General features: G+C 42.7%; 1 long non-coding RNA gene across 1 annotated transcript; it reads right to left on the bottom strand.

Moving 5' to 3' along the window:
* Positions 1–394: 394 nt before the first annotated feature.
* Positions 395–10702, bottom strand: LOC121868522. The gene is made up of 3 exons (XR_006089412.1): positions 10418–10702; positions 2051–2111; positions 395–552 (listed from the first exon to the last, which is right to left on the bottom strand). It is a non-coding gene; the product is annotated as an uncharacterized LOC121868522 (long non-coding RNA).
* Between the last annotated feature and the right edge of the window lie 1225 nt (positions 10703–11927).

Below are 11927 nucleotides of genomic sequence, written 5' to 3' on the forward strand. Positions count from 1 at the left end.
TGGGGACATCTCTGCGTCCGGCATGCTGACAGCGATACTCCGTCATTCTCCGTCGGATTTCACTGGGTACCAGCGAACAGGAATAAGCCGGTAGAGGTGCAGTGAAATCGCCATCCTGGACAGGCTTTGCTGCTTCCTGACCGCCATGGTCGTCTGGTCTCCCTCTAGAGTGTGAGTGACAGAGGTATGACTCAAGTCAGGAAGTCTAGTGACACGGGCTTCACACCCACTAGCAGGATTTTGCTAAACCTTCAAATACAATGATACAATTTTAACAATTCGACCACAGATCCTTAATCAGCGTGTGATAGGTATTTGTATATCACATTAATTTTTTTAAATAAGATCTAGAACTCTTAAGTGGCAGGGTTTGATGTAAACACTTCTTGTTGGTTTTTCTTTTATTGTCGAAGCATCAACATACACAGTTACGTATCTCTCCAGGGAAGTGTTATGAGTACAATTTTTTGGAGAACACTTAAGTTACGTGTTCACCCTTGAAAAATTGATGATGATCTGAAATTCTCTCCGAGCGTTGTCCCTCCTTCAAACCTGTGTGTGAGGAGAGAGCCGCGTGGGAGAGGATATGGCAAGACATGAAGTGGTTTTGACATACAGATGACCTACGCCTGACCTCTGTGGTACTTGCAGCTCAGCCGTGAATAATCGTCAACAACCGAATCATTGTTGAATATCTTGGTGAATAAGTTGGTGTTATTCATTTGGGTGTATATTTATATAACGCAAAGGTGCTATTACAAGGACAACCTATACTAAGAGTTTGAGCTACTAATTAATTATCCTCATATCAATTAGCATAATTAATTATTAAAACTTCATAATCTATGGTACAATTATGACAGTTAATTATATTTTACTGTTATTTTAAGCAAAACCGTACTTGTTTAGAGAGAGAGAAGGGGAGAGAAAAAGAGAGAGTTTGGGTGGAGAGAGAAAGAGAGAGGGGACAGAGAAAAAGAGCGAGACGGGGGGTGGGGAGAGAAAAAGAGAGAGAGAGGGGGGGAGAAAAAAAAAAAAAAAGTATATATAAGTGCATATATAAACGGAACTATGCTCTCGTGTTTTTGCTCCGTCTAATAAATAGGTGACGGTAGAATTCCTGTCAACCCCAAACTTTCACACAAATCATAATATTCTTTGATTCTGATAACATAAATCTACCGCAAATAACACAGAGTTCAGTAGTAAGAATAAAGGAACAATTTATATCTGTTCTCGCGTCTGTTATAAGCCCCAGTCACGATGGTTGATTTATATGGTGAAATTATAAGGTAGTCTCCCCCCCCACCCACCTAGAAGGCTAGTGGATAGATCAGTCCCAATAGGTATGGGATAAAACTAATAGTTATACTTCCCTGCCACAAGGAGATAAAATATTAGGAAAGTGAATCGTTTATACTTACTAACAACAAGAAAATCCTTCTTCATACGGCCTAAATCAAATTATTTTAAGCCGTATTTTTCCCCCATTGTATAGTTAAATACTTTATCAATACTATAATTCAGTAAATAAATAAGTTGTTGGTGATTTTCTTGATATTTTTGTCGTATTTGTTTAGTAAATAAGTGTTACGATACTAGGGAGAGGGAGGTGGGGGTAACATCATTTCAACTGGTTCTGTGGACACGTTATCTGGAGTGGAACAACTGGAGACACGAGAACGAAACTTCGACAATGTGTATCCTACAACACAGCCACTTTGATCAATAATGAACAAAATAGAATCATAAGAATTTAATAGTTGCTGAAGAAAAAATATCTCTTGATGATTTTTGCAACTAAGAGGATTTGTAAAGTGAAGATCTTGAGCTATGGAAGTGTGTAGGCAAGACAGTCAAGTACCAGGATATATTTCTGGAACCAAAAAACAAAATCTTTTACTTGGTGTTAATTTTGGTCTTTTTTTAAGCATTAAGTCTCTCACACTCTTGCAAGTTTAGACAAATTTTACACCAAGTTTAGAAGAATTGTTTCAAAGTTCCATGATTCAAGAAAACAAAGAGATTATATATTTTATTAAACACTAACGAATGATGTACTGGGTGTAGGAAGTCAGCCATAGTTCCATCACTCGTGGCTACAACAGCAACTGGAATGAAATAAAGGTGACGATATAATTAGCCATTTACCTGTGGATGTGAAAATATAAACACTGCCACATATTTTAGAACACATGGGACTATATGAACATAATATAACAAACATCTGGAGAAGAAATGTAAGGCTATAAAACAAATATATATTGTTTATATATGTTTTAGTCACAGGGAGATTATATATGAAATGACTCCTGAACTACACCATCATATTATTGTTGACATCTGTAAGTTAAAAGTAAATTCAAACTAAGAAATCTCACTCCGTCCCAGGTGCAAATATTCCCTCAAGGCGGAGAATGTACAGTATATAGCGACCAGTCTTCATATCCATAATTCACCCTTACCGTATAATCTATTTTCCATTTACAATTTGGGTTCATATTATAAACACAATGATTACAAACAATCACAATTACCTTTACATTAGCTGTGATTAGTATCCACAACGTACAATTGATCCTTACACTCTCAGTGATTTTTATCATTGGAGTCCCTGATTCACTGTCGTGTTTACATTATTTTTCGCGCCAAAATTGTATACCTCCAAGATGGATTTATTACCGGGTACAGACATCTGTTTTCTCAGTCCCTTTATTATGACTATATTAGTTTTTATTTCTTTGTTAGGTCAGGTCAGGTCAGGTCAGATCAGGACAGATCAGGTTAAGAGATAATTCGCACGTAAGAATCATGGAGAATTCTCTTATGTGGTAAAATTTCACTCACGAGGCTTAGAGGCATCTCGTCCTGTCCAGCGTCTGTCACCTGTAAACCCTTTCCACTTTTACCTGTCTGTTAGTGGGGTCAGCGGCGCCTTGCTTTACCGGGCGCGTGTCATGAGCTCTACCGGCACGCCCTACACCTGTTCCCACGCCTTCTATCATTCGTTCCTACAACCACAACCCATTACCACGCCCCGCTACCCGTTACCACGCCCCTACCACCCGTTACCACGCCCCTACCACCCGTTGCCACGCCCCTACTACCCGTAACACGGCCTTACCACCCGTTGCCACGCCCCTACTACCCGTAACACGCCCCTACCACCCGTTGCCACGCCCCGCCACCAGCTCTCTTCTCAAAGGCTGGAAGAGAAGTGAAAAGTGGAAGGGGTACAGGCTGTTGGCTGGGAGGGTAGTGAGGTGGAGACTGCATGTGAGAGAGAGGAGAGAAAAGGGTGGGTGATGATGAAGGGGAGAGGGGGGAGGGTAGAGAGGGTGGAGGTGAGAGTTTAGGTGGGTGGGTGAGTAGGTGGTGAGAGGTGGGGGGTGAAAGGTGTTGTTGCTGTAATGAATGACGGTAGTGAGTGGTAGGTGAAGGTGAAAGGTGAGTTAGTGAAGGGTAGGTGAGTCACGGGTCTAGTGAAGGTTGGCTGAGTCACAGATCTGATGAAGACAAGATGAGTCAAGAGTTTTATGGTGAGTGCACGAGTCACACGCTTGTTGGTGGAGGTGGGAGGGTGAGTCACAGGCCTGGTATAGGTGGGAGGGTGAGTCACAGGCCTGGTATAGGTGGGAGGGTGAGTCACAGGCCTGGTATGTGTGGGGGTGAGTCTGGGCCTGGTATAGGTGGGAGGGTGAGGTCACAGGCCTGGTATAGGTGGAGGGTGAGTCACAGGCCAGTATAGGTGGGAGGGTGAGTCACAGGCCTGGGTGGGAGGGTGAGTCTGGGCCTGAGGGGTGGAGGGTGAGGCAGGTATGGGTGGAGGGTGAGTCACAGGCCTGGTATAGTGGGGAATGAGTCACAGGCCTGTATAGGTGGGAGGGTGAGTCACAGGCCTGGTATAGGTGGGAGGGTGAGAGTAGGGTGGGAGGGTGAGTCAGGGCCCATGGGTGGGAGGGTGAGTCACAGGCCTGGGGAGGTGGGAGGGTGAGTCTGGGCCCGGTATAGTGGGAGGGTGAGTCACAGGCCTGGTATGGGTGGGGAGGGGTGAGTCACAGGCCTGGTATAGGTGGGAGGGTGAGTCACAGGCCTGCAGGTGGGGAGGGTGAGTCACAGGCCTGGTGTATGGTGGGAGGGTGAGTCCAGGCCCGGTATATGGGAGGTGAGTCACAGGCCTGGTATAGGTGGGAGGGTGAGTCACAGGCCTGGTATAGGTGGAAGGGTGAGTCACAGGCCTGGTATAGGTGGGAGGGTGAGTCACAGGCCTGGTATAGGTGGGAGGGTGAGTCACAGGCCTGGTATAGGTGGAAGGGTGAGTCACAGGCCTGGTATAGGTGGGAGGGTGAGTCACAGGCCAGGTAGAGAGTAGGTGAGTCACTACTATAACATAATTTGCATACCTGAAACTCCATGATTATTTACTCCCAAATCTACCTGTCGAAAATCTAGTGGTTATTTTTACCTTATTTACCAAAATCACTTGAATATGTTGTATGAAAGTAAAAATTGGCTGGGATTATAAGTGAGTAATTTCATGGCAGGATATTCATTTACAGTTTGTCTTCGACCCCTAAATCCAATGTCGTCTTTCGAAACCCATGAAAGACCCTCAAAGACACATATAACTTCAGGAGGTTTGAAATGCAATCTAATTCCCTAAACCCACTTGCATTTGTTTTGTATATTTACCTCCAGGAGACAATAGATGACATGAAAATGATTCGTGAGTCTATAAACACAATTTGATAACTTTGTTTACATTCAATACACGAGCTGCAAAAAGCAGTATCGTGTCACCTAAGAACCCCTGAAATGACTCTTTTAACCCCTTGTGTGCGGTGGTCTCTCTGTGCTGAATAAAATCGTCTGGCGATGATCATAATAGAATAAGTGACTTCCCTGTAGTGAAGAGGTTAAAGAGAAATAGGTGAAGGGGACGATGGGTAGAAGGCGCTAGTGTGTGTGTGGGGAGGAGGCGTGTGTGTGGGGGGGAAGGTGTGTGTGTGTGTGTGTGTGTGTGTGTGTGGGGTGGGCGGGGTGTGTGGAGGGTGTGTGTGTGTGTGTTCCTGCGTGACACACATAAAGAAACCTTGGCACGAGAACCATGTACCAAATAACAACATCAACTAAGTGATTGTACCAAAGAAGGGTGTAAAATAATACGTGTTCAAATTCGATGAATGACTTCGTGTGTGAGATAAGGTGAGAAGGAGGGAAGCAAAAGAGGTAAGGGAGGCGGGGGAGAGAGAGGAGAAGGAGGAGGAGGAGGAGGTGGATGATGATTATCGACTGTGTTGACCAGAAAGGATGTCTATGTAGGTGGGTTAGACTGGGGATGATTGTGACGGATGCTTAGTGTTAGTAGATGAGATGAAAGTAGTGTGCTCTCTCTCTCTCTCTCTCTCTCTCTCTCTCTCTCTCTCAGTGGCAGCATCACGTAGACTAGAGAGACACTGAGAAATGGAAGCAACCAAAAAAGGCCCAGTTTTAAATAACCTCCTCAGTCTTCATGCATTAAGACACTATACGGATGAACACCACCAGTTTAATGATACCATCTCACTCTAGGTGCAATGGGGGTCAGACACGAGGCCTCTTGAATGACCTGTAATTAAGACAACAGGTAAGATACGTGTTCTTCCCTTCATTAAATCTCGGTCAGTGGAATCAGGTGGTGTAATCATATAGAGATGATATATGTAATGTTATTCTGAATTACATTGTGTTATTAGTTTTGTTTTTGTTTTGTAATTAATAGTATTGTAATGTTATTGAATTGGTTATTAAGAGAATTGTAGTTTGTATTAGGTTAGGATAATGTGGGTTGGGTTAACGTTAAAGTGGTTAATCTTTAGGCGAAATATGTTGGGTGTTGAAATAAGTGCGTGGAGAGGTGAGTACGTGAAGACTTGTGAGGTGAGTGCGTGAAAATACTCGAGAGAAATGAGTGCGTGAAGAGCCTTGGGAGATGAATACATGAAAACTTGCAAGGTGAGTGCGTGAAGATTTGTGAGGTGAGTGTGTGAAAATACTCGAGAGAAATGAGTGCGTGAAGAGCCTTTAGATATAAGTACGTGAAGAGACTAGGAAGACGAGAGCGTGAAGACCCTGCCAGATGAACAAGGAACCTCACTACTAAATAAGGAACTCACAACATACCTATTCGCCCCAACACCTATAGTTTACCCAAGATAGGTCAGATAAGTTCATAAGTCAAGTTTTTCGCCTCAGTGTGACACAAGAACCAGGTAGTAAATTCGTTCCAAGTATCGTCTTAATATTTTTTTTTCCGTGAGTTTTGGTTCAGTTTTGTAAGGGTGATGTTTTCGGTGTTTAGGAAAGGGTGGAAGGATGTTGTGGTGGTGGTGATAGTGGTATGGGTGATGATTGTGGTGGTATTAGTGGTGATGATAGTGATGTAAAGAAAGCTACACGAATCATTTAGAAAAAAAGTTCACTTATATTATGTTATAAAATAGATAATAAGAAAACAGAATATCTCTTCAATATCTTCAAACTCACAGAAGAAACTGATAATATTCTTCCATAACTTAAAAAACAAAACTATTTTCTGTTCAGCGTTATCATCATACTTTGTGCTTCAGGTAAACTAGTTATAATAAATATTCAAATTAGAAAGATTATTCGTAAATATTCAGATAAATAAACAAACTCAGTCTGTATTTCATTATATAATACCTTACACGTATTCACTTCCCAAACCTAACGTAAAGGTCATGACCCTCCAAGATGACCTCCAGTGACCTCAAAGACCATGGTATCTGGTGTCTTTCTCACTAAAATTTAATCCAATTTGAGGAAGTCACACAATGACATTTTTCTTAAGGGGAAGGGTGGGGAGGAGGGAAGGGGGAGAAGGGGGAAGAGGAGGGGGGGGTAGGAGGGGGAGGTATTAGGTGTTGTGTGTGTCTTAGGTGTCTTAGTGTGGCTCAGTTAAATCATTTTGTGAGCTGGTCTTAAGAGATGGTCTTTTGAGTTGGTCTTAGGTAAGGAGGGAGGGATTTAGTCCAGTCCATCTGAGTATTAGTGTAAACTGATCTCGTGTGAGCTGGTCGTTCGTATGGGCCAATTTCGTATACGCTGGTTGTTCGTATAGACAGAATGCTTGTAAACTGGTCGTGTATGTGGCTTGACCTCACGTGAGCTGTTCGTTTACGTAAGCCGAGCCCACTAAGTGTTGGTGAGAGGGAGGGAGGCACGGGAGGGCAGGAGGGCGGGTCCGGTCAAGCCAGGGTGAAGGCGGTACAATCAGCCCCAGGTGTAAGTACAGGTGACAGGTGAGGGAAGGTAATGATCGGGTTATCAGCTCCGCCACACAATTGTCAGTTCTCTCGCCGCAGTTTACTGGCAGGTGTTCTGGTATCTTAATCTGCAGTAATTACCGGGAACAAAGATCACTGTATGTTAGCCTTTCGTCTCTCGGGTTGCCCAGAGTAGAGTCGGGAGAACAAAAAATCCGAGTAGAATTTAGTTACTTTAACGTTTTCTATTTAAGTTTCAATAAATAACTGTTTTTCATGTTTGTTATATAATTAAAGTGTTAAAGTGTTTTGTTTTTTAGGTTTCCAGCCATAGAACCTTAATAAACATGTTGAGGAAGATCTATAGTGAGATTCTGAACAAGGTGCGGTGTAACAACACACTTGGAGCCGATTGTACATGTAAAGGCATATAACCCAGTGTATCTTCTTAACTGATTGACATTTGACGTGTGACATAAGCGAGAGGCTGTTATGTACACACGCTGTTATGCTGGTGAGTGTGTGTGTGTGTGGGTCGTGTTAGGTCATGCGTGAGGGTGGAAGTTTGGTTAGGTCAGGTCAGGTCATGATTTGGAGGAGAGGAGAATCCATGTTAAAGGGTGTTTAGTCTTCAATGGAAGGTTTTGGATCTCCTATATCTCGGTGTAACAAGGGAGGGAGGGGTGGGATGGAGGGAAGGAGGGAGGGAGGGAGAGGGGATGGAGGGAAGGCAGTGAGAGGTGAGACAGGGCGAGGAAAGTCATACTGCAGGAGGTTTCTCACTACTCATTTGGGTCAGTGGCTCGTTCACTCTCCCTCCTTCCTCTTCCTTCCTCCTCCTCTTCTTCTTCTCCTCTTTCTCACCTCAGGAGAAATAAGGATTGATATGGTGCTAAATATGGTAATAATGATGATGATGGTGGTGCTGATGATGATGATGATAATGACGATGATGATGACGATGATGATGAAGATGGCAGTACTCTGGGGGAAGGCACAGTGACGCAGCAAGTGACCTTATAGCTATCACCGTGGACCACTCCTTCCTCAGTGACCTTTGACCCTGCACCCACCACCACCACACGCCCTCCCCCGCACGCCCTCATCCTTAACCCACTCACCTGCAACCCCCACTCACCTTCAACCCCCTCATCTTTAACCCCCCCACCCATCTCACTAACCTTCAACCCCAAACCTCTTCTTTCCCACTCTCCACCCCACCCACCCATCCCATTAACCTTCACCCCAAACCTCTTCTTCCCACTCTCCAACCCCACTCACCTCAACCCCTCTCACTGACACTCACACACCCACTTCTATATCAAAGAGTTTCATCTCCACCACTTTCACTGCCCCTCTCTCCCTCTCCCACCTCTCTCCCCTATTTTGGTCTTCTTCACTCTCTCCCTCTCAGTCATTATTCTCTCCCTCTCATTCTTATCTCCCCCTGCCCCATCATCCTCCAACTCAACGCACCAAAGATCTTCGCTACTGAGATAGTCAAGACAATGATGTTAAGTATAGGTTAAGATTGTGCCTGTTATACGTGGGGTCCCTTAACCTAGATCAGCTCGGGTATACACTGTACAGTCTCAGGAGTATACTCTGGATGACGTATATACTTTGTGAATGTATACCCAAAAAGATATTCATTTACATTTATATTATTACAATCAAGACGCATTGTACTGTAAATCGTGTTGTTTTTTTTACAATTTATTTACAAACTTCATATATTTTGTGTATGTTTAGGTAATCCGCGTCTCAGGTTTCATCAGAGAAGTTAATATTCACTCACAGTTTGATAAGAAAATAGCAAAAGGCAATTAACTATATGGTACGACAAATGCATTAGTCATCCCTTCCCTAGTGGATGTAACTTATCATAGAAAACGTGTCTAGTGCTGTATGTTAGTTGTGTGTCTTGAAATAGTTGTATTGTTGTCCTGGTGTTGTTATTGTAGCTGTTTGGGTCTATTTTCTTTGTATTTTGTCCTTGTCATGACTTTGTAAGACGACATACCTAGTTAACTGTTGTAGATAAAAGGTAAATATTTGTCTTTACACTCTAGTGAATGTTCTTGTTAATTATAAAAGTCATTGTTGTTGTGGTATGAAGGAATGAGAGTTAATACGCTGTCTGTGTTAATATCTGTCTTGTTACCTCTATTTTTTTCCCTCTGCTTATTCATCAGGGACAATAAACCTTGCAATCTATGTTCTAAAATTTGCGACTGTGAAGGAATCAAGATGAAAGTATGTGATTTCTAGCGAATTATACAACTTAAAAGACGCAACACTATGTTCACTTTCTTCTGGGTTGGTTTTTGGTGCGTGTGGTGGATCTTGTATCGACTGTTTGATCACATACTTTATTTTATGTAAACAATACAGAGAAAGAATTATACAAGGGTTTTTTTTTCTTCTTTTTTCGTGTAATATTAAGTTGTAGTGAAGATAAGACGGATGAAGAGTAGCCTTCTGTAATGTCCATCTTAGCTTGGGTAGTGTGTGTGTTGCATTACGGACGGGGTAACAGAGCTTGATGTGACATGGCACTGAATCCTCGTCATCCCCCTTGTGATAAATTTACCGAGTATTTACCTTCTCTTTATCCCTTCCCTGTTATCATTATCTCCCATGTCATGCCTTCGTTTCTCCCTCTGGTGGTCATCTCTAAACACAACAGAATTTTCTTTAAAGACCCAGCAGGAGATAAGATCATTGATGGAGGGAAGTCTTTTACCTGCGGAGAGACACTACATATGCGTCTATCTTGGCCACATCTCGAGTCCCTCAATGAGTTACGTTAAAAAGCAGAAAATTAAGGGAAAAATGTGTCTTTCTTTCTTGATGGAGGAATTTAATCGAACATCATAAACATAAGAGGAACAGGGAAGAGGAGGATGAAGGATGAAGGTGACTAGATTTTGTGTCATTATTTGTTTTGATGTTGAAGGGTAGGGTAGGGTAGGGTAGGGTAGGGTAGGGTAGGGTAGGGTAGGGTAGGGTAGGGTAGGGTAGGGTAGGGTAGGGTAGGTTAAGCCGAGGCAAAACTATATAACTTTAACCTGGTATTGACACAAGTGATTGGACAACAGTTAACAGGTCATCTACACTACCAACCATGACAAGAATCGAGTATCACTAACCTCAAAAATTAGAAAGAGAAACTGTAGGTTTTCTCGTCCATTTTTCGTCCATTTCGTCCTTTTGTTCGTCCCCTTTCGTCCTTTTTCGTCCTTTTTCATGCAGGATATCCCCTCTGCTGCCAGTGAAGATTACCATGCAAGTACAGTAAGGTAATACAACAGGTTAATGACAAAGGTACGGCTCGAGACAGGTAGATACAGTAACAAGAGAAAGGTGTTTATTTTGTGAGAGGAAAGCGACCAGAGAGAGAGACAGACGGACAAAGAGAAGGGAGAAAGAGAGAGAAAGAGACAGAACAGAAAAAACAGACAGAAAGGGAGATAGAAAGAGAGAGAAAAAGATAAATAAACACAGACAGACAGACAGACAGACACACAGAAAGACACAGAGACAGAGAAATAGACAGACAGAAACAGACAGACAGAGAAGCAGAGAGAGAGAGAGTCAATCCCTAAATATATCGTAACAGTAATTCTCTCCACACGATACCTTACCAATCTGTCAGTCGTGTTTACCTGAGAGCCTTAATCGGCTAATTAGTTTCTCTGTTGCATTTAGACACACACCAACGACCCCACAGAGGCTACCAGGTTACCAGACTGTCTTATGTATACCATGACACCTCAGGAATATTGCCATTGACCTTATTAAACTGTATACCTTCAAAATTCCAACACACATATATACACATACATACTCTCAGCACATAAATACTTGTCAATACACTCGTACATATACTACCAACATACATAATATCAACACCAATCAACATTCAACATCCACATACTCCCACATAGCACACAACATCACCTCATAGACTCACCAAACTCCTGTTCCTTCACATTATATTTTTATCTCTTAGCGATCCACCCATAACACACCTCTGGCAATCCTCTCTTGCTTCACCATCTCATCTTCTCTCTCATGACATAACTATCTGTCTTTAAAACACCTGAGAGTGAGGGAGAGCAGGTAGGTGACACGTAGCTCCCATTATAAGTGATTATGACTCACTCTCAGGTAGGTCGTATGGACAGTATCACCTGTTAGTTTGTTTATGTACAGGTGGTTTCGTATAGGGGTAATCTGAAACTTGTACTTCATAACGAGAGCCAGGTATTTGTTGATAAGTACCTGTACATGTAAACAAGATTCAGGTACCTGTATATAAGACCCAGGTACCTGTATATAAGACCCATGTACCTGTAAATGCACTTTTAATAAGACCCATGCACTGTTAAAACGATCCCCAAGGTATCTGTTAAAACGCACCTTTAACAAGACTCGTGTACCTGTAAACAAGATCCAGGTAACCTACAAACCACACCTTTAAGTTATTGTTTACAAGTTCAAGTCGCTATTTTACCCCCCACTCGCTCTTCTTTCTTTTATATATATATGAAATACCTCACTAAGGCTGCCGTCTCAGTCATCTCCTCCAAGGTACATGACAAGAGAGCTATGTTGACCAGCTTGGGTGTTCGTCGCTAAGTTCTGGGAATTTTTAGG

The sequence above is a fragment of the Homarus americanus genome, unplaced genomic scaffold (genome assembly GCF_018991925.1).
Source record: "Homarus americanus isolate GMGI-L3 unplaced genomic scaffold, GMGI_Hamer_2.0 scaffold59495, whole genome shotgun sequence".
NCBI lineage: Eukaryota > Metazoa > Arthropoda > Malacostraca > Decapoda > Nephropidae > Homarus > Homarus americanus.